Raw genomic sequence first — 14,833 nt, forward strand, 5'->3', positions numbered from 1 at the left:
AGGACTTGAGTGTTGGCTTCTTCAGTTCCTGGATTGGCTGATACCAGTATAACCCCCTTTTTCCTCCCTGGGTTACTCGGAGCAGGTCACACTCACAGGTGTGCCTGGGCGCCTGATGTTTTTAACATAAAAGGAGATCCTGAGTACCCCAGTGGTGATGTTGTTTAGTTGGGGATTCCCTGTCCCCCCGCTTCCTGCAGTCCCTTGCTCCGTAAGAATACACAATGGTCGTGCCCCCACCTGTCTGGCCCTGTATACACTTAATGGTGTGCCTTGGGAGCCTCCAGGAATAAAATTATTCCAACAGTAATCTGGATCTAACCCCAGGACAACTCTTATAAATAATATACATCTAATTGATTACATAGAATTAACACACCTTTACTTAACAACTGAAAGAAACAGGGTTTAACAGATTAACAGTGAGTAAAATCAATTAACAAAGTACACAGAAATAATAGGAACTTATCTATCTGGCATTTGCACTGCCACCATTTATCCCACCCCAGAGTGTGCACTCCTCTGGAGTCAGAGTCCCGGACACTTGCTCGTGTGGGCACACTTGAAGGTCTGTAGCTATATGTGGAGACAGCACTGTGCAGGTCCTATGTGTGTTAGTCCAAGCTGAGTAGCCAGCTGCAAAATCCCTCTGCCACTGGAGCAGGCTCCACCAAATGCCAGCAGCTTTGGTTCACTGGGCTGATGCTGAGCTTTGTCCCAGGCAGCTCTTTTCCAAAAAAACCCAGTGAGTTACTTACAGTTTCCATCGGTGTGCCGGTGTTTAGTCCTTCTCAGCTGCAGACACTCTCCCCTCTAGGGCAATCAACAGTCTCTGAAGCAGCCTGCTAGATCCAAGCCCCGCAGGCTCTCAGTCCCAGGCTGTAGCTGCAACACCACAGTTTCTGGACTGGACAAGGCTCCTCCACAGCAGTCTGGCTCCTCTGTCCCAAAATAGAGAGCCCTCTCTACCAACATGCCTAGACAAGCCCCACTTCCCCTTTTTTTCTCAAGGGCTCATGGGAGTTGTAGTCTCTAGGGCTAGATTGCAGCACACAGGATCCTCCCAGAAAAAGTCAGAGACCCCTTTAATAAGGGGACTACACCAGTATTTAAACCAAGAAGCTATGAAGGGGAGATGTCTGAGCAATAAAAGACTATCTGCCAGTCTCTGCTCCAGACCCTGCTGGATCCTAGAAACTCCAACTTCCAGCCCTGATTTGTCCTCAACTTCAGTGTTCAATTGCTAGCTGTTATCTGGTTCCTGATCCCAATTTCCTGGTAACCTTACCCTGCCTGTCTCCTGATGCCTGACTCTCAGTTCACCATATGGCCTGTCTTGGACTCTGACCTCCTGGTGCCTGACTCAACTTGACTCCTTCTCCAGCCATTAGGTTGAACTGACCTTGTCCTGGATGTGAGAGCACCTAAGTGACATAATCACCTGAGTCATATTGAAAATCAAGTGACTCGTGCTCTTGAAAATCTTACCCTTAATCTTTCACTGTCTCAAAATTCCATCTGTGTGTGTGATTTTGGTTTGTTAAGCTCTATGCCTTAGAGGTAATTGCAGGATAAATGTCAGTGTTTGTGCAGTCTTCAGCTATTAAAGTGATTTGGCCCGCTGCATGTTTTAGAGTCACCCCTTTTGTGATGTGCTGTTACAGACGCAGCCAGCCACTGAATCATGGTGGCTCTTCAAACAGGGCTATATGAATGCAAGCTAAATATTGTTTAGTTCACACCAGCAGCATCAACACAGAGCAATTAGAGCACAATGATTTGGTGTACTCTGCAATTCACACCCCCATGTCTGCACTGTAGGACAATATAGACAAGCCCTGAAACACTGTGGTAAACCTGCAATGCTTATAGACATCAGCACTACAGCATGGGCAAGTGCTCCAAAGCAAACATAAACAAGAGATGAGGAAAAAAAATTAACTGAAAAAGAACCATATTGTCTCTTTCACCAAGAGAAAAGTTGGTCCTTGTCTCTCTAATATCCTGGGACCAAAAAGTTACAAGAAGCTGCTAACAACATTTATAAGGAATGTTCAATTTGGCCCTGATTTTGAGAAGTGGCTGCACTCAGCAAACAAACCCAATGTATAATGTTAAGATTGTGGATACAGGTAGATAACTATTCAACGGTTTACATGTACACACAAACCAGTAGGATACCTGTAGTGCCTTAAAGCCTAACAATTGCAGGGGGAAGGGGAGCTGCATAAGCTTTCATGGTCTGGAGATGCATTGTGGGTTCCAGCCTATGACAGTGTAAGCCGAAACAAAATAGTTAGTCTTTAAGGTGCCACAGGTCTTCTCATTGTTTTTGCTGAAGCAGGGTAACACAGCTATCTCTGAAACGCAAACCACTGCAGATTTTAAAATGTACATATGCATGTACAAAATCAGAGTCTGCTTTTGAAAGCCAAAGCTTTCTATTCCATGCTTTTTAAGAGGACAAAGACTGGAATGCAAAATAAGTTTAAAAAAAAACTAAATGAAAAGTTGTAGGGAGAAGCCCTTTTGACTGTACACTCCTGGTAGGCACATTTAAATCAGCTTCCTTCAATAATGCTTCAGCTTTAGGCTGGTTGCAAAGAACTCATGATTTCCAGGAGACTGAAAGAAAAATAAATTACAGCTTCAAGAAATAATTGGCCTCTGCTATCTCCTCCAATCCAAGTACATCCACAATTACTATGTTCATGTGATGTGCAGAAAAATGAACAGTCAAAGCTTGAAGGAAGGTTTTTTTTTAAAGAGTGACTATACATCATTTAGGTGCTCACTGTATTTATTTTTCATAGAGTTTCTTCTATGTCTGCAGTTACTGAATAGAATCTTGCAGACCATACGGCATCAGTAATTGGTTCACCTATCATACCAGCACACTTACCCATTAGTTCACAGCTGCATCTCTACCTCTGTATATCACATTTTTTGCCCTCTTCACCTGGGTAGTGAGGATCAGGAAACAGCTCTCTAAACCAGATGTCTTGTGTTCACTTCACTTTTATGAAGATGAGAAGGAAAAACAAGTCCAAGAGAAGGCAGCAGAGGAGTAAGAAAGGCAAGATATAGCAAAGCTGGTGTGATGTTTATCTCAGACTGTTACTATCAGACTCTCATTGTGCTATAATTCAGAGTCATGCTGAGAAGAAATTTCCCAAAAGTCCTTTTTTGAATTTTTCTAATAGGACAGAGTTGCTCTGACAAAAAGCAGAACAGGTGGCCACTCTGAGGCCTGGTTTACATTAGGAAATTAGATCAATATAACTACTTCTCTCCACGATGTGAAAATCCATACCCAAGTGACACAGATAAACCAACTTAACGCCTTTGTAGCCAGCGGTAGGTTGATAAGAAAATTCTCTCAGGCCTGGTCAACACTGCTACTTAAGTCAGCCAGAGGTGTGACACCCTCCCCCTCGCTGAGTGATATAGCTTATATCAATCTACCCAGATCGTGCTGTGTCTTTCCTACCACCTCTCGGGGAGGCGGAGTACAGGTATTGAAATTGATAGCAGAATTCTCTGCAAAGCAAATGAGGCAGGCAGGACCTGGAAGAGCCAGCATTGGGACTGGCCCCCACGCCTGAGGAAGTCAGGTGCAAAACCTGGGGGTGCTGCAGCATCCCCCACACTCCTACTTCTTGTGTCTGTCATTTCCAGTTTTTGTCATGGGAAAGTTAATATGCTTTTTTCCGAAGAGGTAGCCATGTTAGTCTGTTTCAGAAAACACAATGATGAGTCCTGTGGTTGGCATCTTAAAGACTAACAAATTGATTTAGCTAAAACTCATTTAATCAGATGCATACTTTTTTCCTCTTCTCTTCTTGATACAAAGAAAATATACATACCACATGATTCCAGAAACCTTGTAGGATGGAAAAACAGAATGACTATCATCCCAATTACTAGCAGACAAGCATTTCTCCTTTAAAGAAAAAAAGCTTTTGTTCCCAGGATGAAATCCTGCCTCCACTGAAGTAAAGTAGATTTTTGCCACTATAGACTGACTACCCTTCCCTCCCCAGGTGAATGCCCTAGCTAGCCACTAGTCAACAGGAGAACCCATCCCACCACCTTACCTTCAGGGTGTCCCTTATCCCGCCTTCCACATGGACAGCACGGGTGGAGGGGAGGTGGGATAAGGGATGCCCTGAAGGCATCTAGACTGCCAAGAAAAGTCGGCAAAAGATACCCAATTTGCATATCTTTTTTTGCTTTGTTTTCCGAAAGAGGCTTTTCTGACATTTGGCCAAATTTCAGAAAAAAGTCCTCTTTTGGAACATCCTTTATTCCTGTCACCAAGAGGAATACAGGGATACTGAAAGAACATGTACGCTTTTTCGGAAACTGTTCTGAAAAAGCATACACATTCCTCTGGTATCCTGGAAAAGCTCTGCAGTCTAGACATAGCCTCTGTCAGCAAACAAGAATCAATAAGGTTGTACTACCACCTGGACTGAGCTGTGTCTAACCTTCTAGCCAAAAAAAAAAAAGAATTAACACAGATACTCAGGTGGTAGTACAACATCAGAAAATCATTGGCAAAAATGAGTCCAAATGTGAAGCGCAACACACAGAGTCAAAAAGTCTTGTTTAAATGACACCAGGAGTACAGTACCCAAGGCCCCGATAAAAGATAGTGAAAGCAGCAGCCAGAATAAAAAGGAGCAATTAAGAGCTTCTGTCATAACAACCAGTTTATATTCTATTCTAGAATTACTCAAAAGGGATGTATTTTATAGTTCATTTAAATGAAGGAGAGCTGCAATTAGCCCCATTTTATTAGACTAAGGACTAGTCTAACTTCTGTTCACACACACAAATCTCTATCTTGTGTTAGGTAGTGCTTTAAACTTGAGCTAGCTGACCTAAATGGAGGGTTAAAAATGTAAGTGACTTTATATGTGTGGGGTGGAATTCTGACCCTATTCAGGGCTAGCCCACAACATTTTGGCACATGAGGCAGGGAGCTCAAATGATGCCCGAATGACCCTTTGCTTGGGCCAAAACTTTGAAAAGTCCCAATTTTGCCTTCTTCCTGTTCTACTCCTCTCATGGTACTGCAGAGAGAATACCTATGCACCAGCAGCAGATACAATTTTCTACACTCTGGGTCCTAATGGTGCCCCCCCCCCCCCCCCCCACAGTCTGGCACCTGAGGTGGCCACCTCAGTTCGCCTCATGGTAAGGCCAGCCCTGACCTTACTGAAGACCAGGACTTCAAGATTCAAACACAAGGGGGACTAAAAATCAAACCCCAAATCCCATAAAACTCTCTCTCCTCTCTCTGTATATTTCCCCCTATGAAAAGTTACCTCAGGTTATTCCTGATAGCTTTGAAAATATAGTCAGATTGCACAGTTAATGTCAAACACTTGCCAGTGTCTCTTAGCTTCCTCCACATGTATTGAGATAAAGGATTCACTGAGACGTTATAGGAAGAAGCACAAAACACCAAAAAGTATACATTTGGTCCAAATTCATTTTTTTCCTTGAAGTTTACTCATTGAAAAACATTCTACAATAGTCCTGCATCTGTTTCCCTTTCTAAACTAATTTAAATTCTCTCTTAGGTGTCTGAACCTACTTTCGGAGACTTTAAACTTGGGGCATGCTCTCTCTTCCTTTACGAAAAGGTTGTGCAGTTGCTTTTCATTGTCTGAGATTTTGCTAGCTCTCTAACCATGCTGCTCATAAAAATACAATCTGAATCTTGTTAATGTGTGACAAGAAGAGCAAAAGAGAAACACAGAGGCACAAGTGTGTTATTAGAGAGTAAAACTGCTACCTGTCTCAAGCTCAGAATTCTCGCCCAGCAATGTAATAATGCTTTCAACTTTATAGCTGTTTAGGATGTTACTACATTGTGGAAAAAGAAATAGCAGACTATTTTGACATAATATTATGAAGGGGCTTTACATTATTTATCATTCTGAGAATGTACAAATAACTGTGAGCACAGCTGACTTCCACAGTATATCCTCCTTAGGGGTTCTGCTTGATTGCTTAGATTCATCATCTCCTTCAGTCTTTCAGATCTCTTCCTATCCATAGCATTTAATCCATACACTGTATTGGAATGCATGTCTCCTAGGTTAGTTCATTATAATCTCATCTATTTCTCCAATTCTCTTTCTCATGAATCTCTAGACATTGGCATATTCATTAGACATTGTAGCAGGTGATTCTGCTCAGCCAAGCAATTTCATATAAATATTAAAAGGGGTCAGGGAGAATTTTTCCCCTTCCAAGTTCTTCTGTATGTAAATTACATCCCTTCTAAGATAGGTTTCAGAATGGATCATTAACTTTGGGTGTATAAGATAAATAGAAATCTCCTTTGCTTAGAGGGTTATGTTGAATAATGTTCACATTACTTAATTGATTAATCTAATTACACCAGTCCCACTATAGCAAGCATAGTGTGAGACTGTTACACAGTTGATTGCATCTGAAATAATTAGATAACTTTTTCAATTGTACTTTAGTGACTAATGCATTATATACAAGCAATCGCATGTGCACAATCCTTTCTGCCTTAAAAAACAGTGCAAATATTAACTCATTAAGTATTAGTAGCTACTGGGAGTTAGGTGCCCAAATACTTTTGAAATTCTGGCCCTACGTGACCCAAATAAACTCAGGGGAAGAATGAAGCAGTGGGGTGTAGATGAACTGCTGCCTACTCTGTAGGGGAAAACCAGCTGCACAATGCGAACTTTAATGCTGTTAGTATGCCAGTACTCCTACCACAGGCCTGGTTTGCCTGTTACAGGTGTGCACCCCTTATGAGACGGTGAAGGTAGGTGATTTTGAAGAGAACAACAATAGTTCAGTAGGATACTTGTGCAGCTGTTATACATCAGAATATCTGAACTAAATGACGCCTTTAAGAGGTATTCAAGGAAGAAAGGGTTTGTAAGCCTTTTGATGCAGGAATTATCATTTGTACAGTGTCTGGCACAATGAGGTCCTGGTCTATACTATAGCTCCTAGGTGCTACTGTAATACAAATAAATGGTAATACCTCTGAATGTTTATTATTATTTGGCCAAATGCTGTTACTCAGACAAACATATCAAAGAATTCAAGGAGAGTTTTGCCTGACTCAGAATGCAGTCAGAATGGAATAATGACCCCAAGATTTGGCTTATTAATTATTGAGTGCAGATAATGGGACTCTCATCAGGGCTGGGAAGTCCCTTTTGTACTTCACCAATATTAGCTCTGACTTTCAAGTTAATGGGGCTGTGGTGGTGATGATAGAGAATTCTGCATTGCAGTAGGGAAAACATTATTTATTTTTAAATTATACTGACTTTGCTAGCTCCTCCAGATTTTGTGGGAAGTAACTTCCCCACTGTGGGATCTTCCTCAGCACTCAGATGTCTGTTTCACAATGAAGATGAGTGTTTTGGCGCATATGCTGAACACTTGCACCCGCTGGCAATTCTTTACTGTAATGCACAATTTTAAATTCATCCCCGGGGTTACTTCAAAGTTTTGTCTGAAAAGATTAGGAAACCCGCACTGACGGAACATTGCTGCATACAATTTATGTGGACCATATAGCCCCGATTCCAGAGTCTGCTCACAAAGATGGGCAACAAAGTCCTGCTCGTTTGTGTGACTCAGAAACGTCTTTCCCCTACTTGCCATTGTTTTCTTTAAGCAGAATTATGCTGGCCTGACCTCTCTGATGCAGCTGGATAATCACCTTCCCACAGTCTTCAAAGGCCAGGGTATGCTGCTACCTCAGTGGATTCTCTTAAGCACTGTACTAAGCCTTGGTAGGTGCTATTCATCACTGCCACTTTGCATAGCAGCAACACTGACAGTAGAAGGGTCTTCCCTTTCCTGTTACTCTGTGAAGGGATGTTACTCCTGGTCCTGCACCCTAATGCTCCCTGGAGGGTATTGACTCCTCAGAAATGCCCAGGATAGAGCTAGCTACTGGAGTTGGGGGAAATCAGTAGCTCTCTCTGATGCTCCCTCCCACCAATAGAAAGGACAGGGGAATGGCAACCCAGCTTGTCTGAAAGCCCCACTATGAGGACACCTGATCCCAAGATGGAGGGCAGAGAGATCCCAGAGTCAGCGGTGATAAGCTTGTGGATGAGTTGAATGGCAGCAGCACTGCACAAGCTCGGTTGGTCAGTCAATGTACATGCATGTGGACTCACATCTTTGGATAGAACACATACCTGGGTGCACAATTCTGCCTGGGACACTTCTTCAGCCCTGGCAAATACAACTAAAAACAATTTTGTGTGAATATACCCCTATTTTTTTTTATCAGCACAGAGAGAGAAGAGGGAGAACTAACTCTTAATACATGGAGCCGGTACATGGGACCTCAAACTTCCCACACACTAGAAACAACAAGGTTAATCCCAAACACGTTACTGGCCCTTTGCAGAAATAGCCTTGATTACATAAGCCAGCTGGTAGAGCTGGTTTCCACTTCTCTGAAGTAGAGAGGAGTTGTGGTTGGCAGCCCATAGATTTCTCCTCTTTGTAGGAGATGTCAGATTTATCCAATGTAATGTTTGGACTGGAAGCTATCATTGCATTTAAGAAACTTAAAATGACGTGAAACTCTTTGAAATAACCCAGCCCATCATTATCATGAAGCAAGGAGCTAGAAAACAGAAGTTCTCCTGTTTTCCAGCCAAGCACCTCTCAAAGCTCCCCCCCTTGACTTGCAGAAACATAAGCAGTGAGCTAATTGAGGTGTGGCCTGTGAAAAACCCAATAGCTTACTACAATGTTTAAAGACTTAACATTATTAAAGACACTTGTGAAAAATACTAAATTGTGAGCCCTGGCAACCAAAGGCATTCTTTATCCATGGAGCATGTATAGTTTGTTTCCCTCTGCCAGTGGTTTTCAACTCTTTTTCATTTGCAGACTCCTAAAAAATTTCAAATGGACATGTGGAACTCTTGGCAAATCTTAGACATAGTCTGAGGGCCTCCAGGTGTCCATAGATCAGTTTGAAACAACCTTTGGTGACAATATCTTTTTGGAGACACTTAGACATAGTCTGCAGACCCTGCATGTCACTGCCATACACCATTAAGGCAGCATGCCTCAGACTAGTTAAACTGCGGTCAAGAGGTCAAGTGTCTGAGTCATTAAAGCACTTAAGCATGTACTTATCTTTAATTTTCATTGAGTTCAGTTGGAGTTAGTCCTTTTATGTGGAGTTAAGTGTGCTCTGCGCACCTACTATATTGGGGTCCCTAGGAAGGATAGGCAGGGGAACACTTATCCTCATGTGGTTTAAGGTTGGCTCTGGTCATTAAGATGGCCATGGGACTCACCACCACAGAGTGAAATTCAGGCACCAAGGGAGGTCATACAGTGGAAATGTAGGCAAGGTGTGCGTTTTGGCACGAGATGATTAAGAGTTTTGTGAATTACATTAATGCCAAAATCCAGGATTTAGGCATGTAAATCCCTTTGTGGATCTGGCCTTTGTTACTACTGATTCTGGTTAGTGATCTAAGTGTGAAAAGATCCTGTACAATTACCAGCCTATTAATCTATCTTCATGATTACTCATATATATAAGAAAAGTAACAAAAAATTGCTGAATATTTTCCCCATAGAAATATTATTCTCATTTTATCACCTGTTCTTGTGTTTAACTTCAATGAAACACCTTGGCTGTGTCTAGACTGGCAAGTTTTTCCGCAATATCATCTGCTTTTGTGGAAAAACTTGCCATCTGTCTACACTGGCCGCTTAAATTTACGCAAAAGCACTGACAATCTCATGTAAGATTGTCAGTGCTTTTGTGGAAATACTATGCTGCTCCCGTTCAGGCAAAAGTCTTTTTCCGAAAAACTTTTGCGCAAAAGGGCCAGTGTAGACAGCAGAGATTTGTTTTCTGCAAAAAAGCCCCAATCACGAAAATGGCGATCCAGGCTTTTTTGTGGAAAAGCGCGTCTAGATTGGCCACGGACGCTTTTCCACAAAAAGTGCTTTTGCGGAAAAGCGTCCTGCCAATCTAGATGCGCTTTTCCGAAAATGCTTTTAATGGAAAACTTTTCCGTTAAAAGCATTTCCGGAAAATCATGCCAGTGTAGACGTAGCCCTTATGGGGCTGCTTGTGTCTTGGTGTCTCTAGGTATCTTCCTGAGTTCTTCTGCATAGACCCTCTTAATGCTTTCTGCCATGCATCTCGTTCCATCATCACCTTCTTACAATTCTCCCTGAGCCTGAATCTCCTGCAGATTTCCTCAATCTTCCTTCTCCCAGCAGGTCTCTCTTCCCTACTAAGCAGAGCAGTCCTCATCTTTCTGCCTCAAAGTATATTGCCAAGGGTGGTAGCTAATGGCACTGACCCCAAATCTTGTAAAGGGCAGTCCACCCTGTGAAAAGCATAAATGGGAATTAAGTGCTTAACTTCCACTGACCGTTAGTGGGAAGTGGGAACCTAAGTGCACCTTGAAAAACCTCCAGTGCTTGATAAGCACTTAAGTACATGTGATGTTCTTCTCTCCTGTATCGCAAATGATGTTCTATTGTATATTATATGTAACACTGAGTACCGAGAGAACAACCATAGCAGCAGAGAAAGATCAAAAGCAGAGCTTCGGTCTCTCTATACTACAATTTAGTGGCCTAGAAACATAAGCTAAATATAAAGCTTTGGATTAATTCAGCTGCATGAGTAAATCTGAATTGCATTGAATTATTTATTTTATCTGCTACATCTCACTTAGTTATTCACTCAAAGTACAGTTTATGAACAATGAAATTGGCACTGTGTTACATAGCATACACAAACCTTTTATATCCTGATCTCAAAGGTCAAGAAGGAGACAAAGAAATATGACTTCTCCTAATCAAAAGGTGCTGTTAAGCACATCAGTCAAGTGCATGCTGAGAATGGAGTCACTGCATTATATTTTCTCAACAAATTCTGGAATTATTTATTTAAAACCCAATTCTATAGCAGCTTGGAAAATTCTAGAAAAACAAATTTTTAGTTTTCATCAGAGTTTTCTTTAAATTGAAAAGCTACAAAATTTTAGTGAAAAGTGAAAAATGTTGTCAACGTTTCCATTAAGCATTTAGAACCCACCCAGGAACCCCAAAATCCAGCCAGACAGTAACCGCATCAAAAGAGCTGAACAAGGCATGTGTCAAGGCAGAATGCACACCTTTTGCACTTTGCCATCATGGCTCATCCTCACTCTCTCCAGCATAGCAACTAATTCATAGCTGCCCACTGTGTGGTTTCATTGAAGGAAAGGAATTCTTTGTGCCCAACCTCCCCTCTAGTGCACCCAAGATGGAGCATGGTCCTCTGACTATTTCTTATAAGACAAGTCCATGCCCTTAGTACAGCTCACAGAGGTCTCTGAGGCCAGCTTGTGATGGCCATTTTTAAAAGACCCAGTTTTCCCCTGCAGTAGCCAACTTGCAGGATCAGTTTAATTATTTGTTATTTTGACTGAAGTGCCATAGTCATTAAGAGTATGAATTTGTAATTAATTCCAGATGGATCCACACTTCGATAATAAAGAAAAATGCTTTGTTAAGAACAAAGTCAAAATAGGGGAGGTCTAGGTTGGATATCAGGAGAACTATTTTACTAGGAGGCTGGTGAAGCACTGGAATGGGTTACGTAGGGAGGTGATGGATTCTCCATCTCTAGAGGTCTTTAGGTTCCAGCTTGACAAAACCCTGGCTGGGTTAATTTAGTTGGGGTGGGTGCTTTGGGCAGGAGGTTGGACTCAATGACCTCCTGAAGTCTCTTCCAACCCTAAAATTCTATGACTCTAAAAAGTAAGATTTCAGTGACTGCAAGTGAGAACAGACAGATCAAAGTAAATTACTACACCAAAATAAACAACACACACCAATTAGTCCTAATACAGTAAAATAAATTATTTCAAAGTATATTCCTCATCCTTGTCCTTATTTCAAATAAAATGTTTCAACACAGAATTGATTTTTCTCTGGCTTGGATCTACAGCTCCTTGTGTCCTTAGAGTTCTTTGTTTTTGGGTTTCTTCATGTGTATCCTCTTACAGTGGGGAAGCCATTTCTAAGTCTAACTGAAAACAAAAGTCTGATTGGTTTAAATTCCTTAAATAGATTATTCTCCAGCGTGGGAATCTTTTGTTTAACACTCCCATCCCATTGGAAAAATATCAGATTCAAAATGTATTCCAGCACCAGGTGGCATAGTCACATGTCTTTGTAGGACCAAACACAGTTTAGGCTTACCAGAAAAACAAACCCATGTACAGATCATTGTCTTGAGCACTAGGCTATTAAGTGTCCTTAAGTACCACTAATGGCTTTACACTTCATATTTCTAACTTCACAAGAATGATACATGCACAGAAATGGAATAAACACATTCAACAGATCATAACTTTAATAATGGTGTTACATGATATACTTTACTTGCCTCTTCAAGTTATGCATATTCATATTCATAAGTCAATTTTCATAAAGCATGGGAAGGTTGTGACAGCATCACTAGAGTCCATCCTTTTTGATTTGGGAATCTTCACACCCTGAAACTTTCCTCACACCACACTTGGTCTGTTTTGAGGAGCCTGTCTCCCTTCCCACACATACACTGTTCTGAGGGCTAGATCGCCCCCTCCATTTGGGGGCATTGCCTCCAGCCAGGCTTCTGCTTCACAATCTCCTATCTACCCCCCTGAGTTTCTGTTGGGTTATCACCTGCCTCGTTGCTAGATAAATTGGGTAGCACCACTTATGAGACACAGAGCCAAGAGCAAGAGATGGGGAAGGACTATGTCAGTGGCCTGAAACTCCCTGGGATTGGGCAGAGGTGGGTGCTCTACGGGCCCCCCCTCCCCCCCAGGATGAGAAATCCTAAAAACAGGAGAATATTTTTGTGGAAGCTCTTTCATAAAGTCTTTGCAGGAAATCATTGCAGTAAAATGCTATTTGGATTTATTTTGGTCAATAAGCTGAATGGATATACATAACAAAGAGACAGGTGCCATCTGAGCATAGTACCTACCCTTTATAGCAGAACTGCATTCAAAGTCCATTACTTTTAGATCTGTCCTCATTGATTCTTGCCCACGTTACAACATCCTGTTATGTTTCTGCAGTCACTGTGTCTCCTCTCAGCCTTTTTTTGTTTTGTTTTAAATCTCAGTTATTGAGACTGAGCATTTTAGTCCTCTTAACATTTCCTCACAGTTCTTATTTTCAAAACCTTTTATGGATTTTAATGCTCTCTGAACTCCGTAAAATTTGTCTAGTCTTTTTGACAACTTAGTGCATAACAGAGAGCTCTATACATGAGTAGAGCAAAGCAATTACCGTTCTTGTGTGACAGGTGACAGTCCTAATACATGCCATAGTAGCTCAGTAAATAATTAATAAGAATGGTGTAACTGGCCCTACTCTAATGGGGTTACTGGAGTACACCCAAACATATGGCTCAACTGCAAAGATTATTTGCAAGGGCAGGAAGAACGAAATAGTGGGAATGCTTGAGGTACAATGGATTAGTGCAGTGGCTCTCAGCCTTTCCAGGCTACTGTATCTGAGTCTTGCATACACCCAAGTTTCACCTCACTTAAAAACTACATGGGTACAAAATTGGACATGAAAATACAAAAGTGTCACAGCACACTTTTACCAAAAAGTTGCTTACTTTCTCCTTTTTACCATACAATTATGAAATAAATACATTAGAATATAAATATTATACTTACATTACAGTGTAGAGTATGTAAAGCAGTATAAGCAAGTCATTGTTTGTATGAAATTTTAGTTTCTACTAACTTTGCTAGCTCTTTTGATATAGCCTGTTGTAAAACTAGGCAAATATCTAGATGTGTTTGATATACCCCCTGGAAGATCTTTGGTCCCTTCAAGGGTACACTTAACAGTGGTTGAGAACTACTGGCTTTGTTACAAAGATAAACACAACCGTTTGTATCTTGGGTCCTTGGGGCAGTCCAATGTAGGCAACCTTGTTACATGGGTCTCCTCCAACCTAGTATCTGGGGTGCTCCTTCTAGTCCATTCCATTATCAGAGGGCAATTTACTATTAGGGCTGAAGGGCTCATGGACCAAGTTTCAGACCCATGATCTGTTGTTTTTCTGAGGTCCCCTCTGCACTGTCCTCCTGTCAGAGGTAACCATTCCCTTATATCACCAACTTGCATGCTCTGAGCAACTGCTAGGCCACAAACTCCACCCTACAGAGCAGTCTTTTATGCCCTATGCTTGCCCCTTTATAAATCGGTCAAACTGGCACCTCAGGCAAGTCCTTCGTGTGGGGGCTTATTTCATATTGTGATCCCTTTATAGTCCTTGGCAGGCTCCTGAGGGTGCTCTCAGTCCCCTCTCCATTTGGCTTTCTGACTGCGGGGGCAGGCCTGAGTCTCTGGTGCTTCCCTACAGCCTCTGTAAACATGTATGTCTCCTTGTCCTGCTGTTTATTGGATTCCAAGAGAGGCCTGTCCTACAGGAGATCTTTTTTTAAAAGGCTTCTTGAACCTGGTCCCATTGGCCAACATGCTTAGAGCCGAGGGTCTCCCCTCCAGCTTACTCCTGAGGGAAGAAAAGTTGTGAATCTTTTGCCAGATTCATCTCATCATCAGCCCACATGACACTATGTTCTATGACAAGTCAAAGTCTCAATTCTATTGGACTCAGATGCTTGTACCATTACTATCACTGAAGTATCCAAGTCCCTAACTTTCAAGGCCCTTTATGCAACTAATTTAAGTTACCTCAGAGACTCTCTGACACAACGAACTTCCTTGATAGATCCCATGTTGGCCAATGGGACCA

Source organism: Pelodiscus sinensis, chromosome 3 (genome assembly GCF_052426305.1).
Source record: "Pelodiscus sinensis isolate ZL-2025 chromosome 3, ASM5242630v1, whole genome shotgun sequence".
Lineage (NCBI taxonomy): Eukaryota > Metazoa > Chordata > Testudines > Trionychidae > Pelodiscus > Pelodiscus sinensis.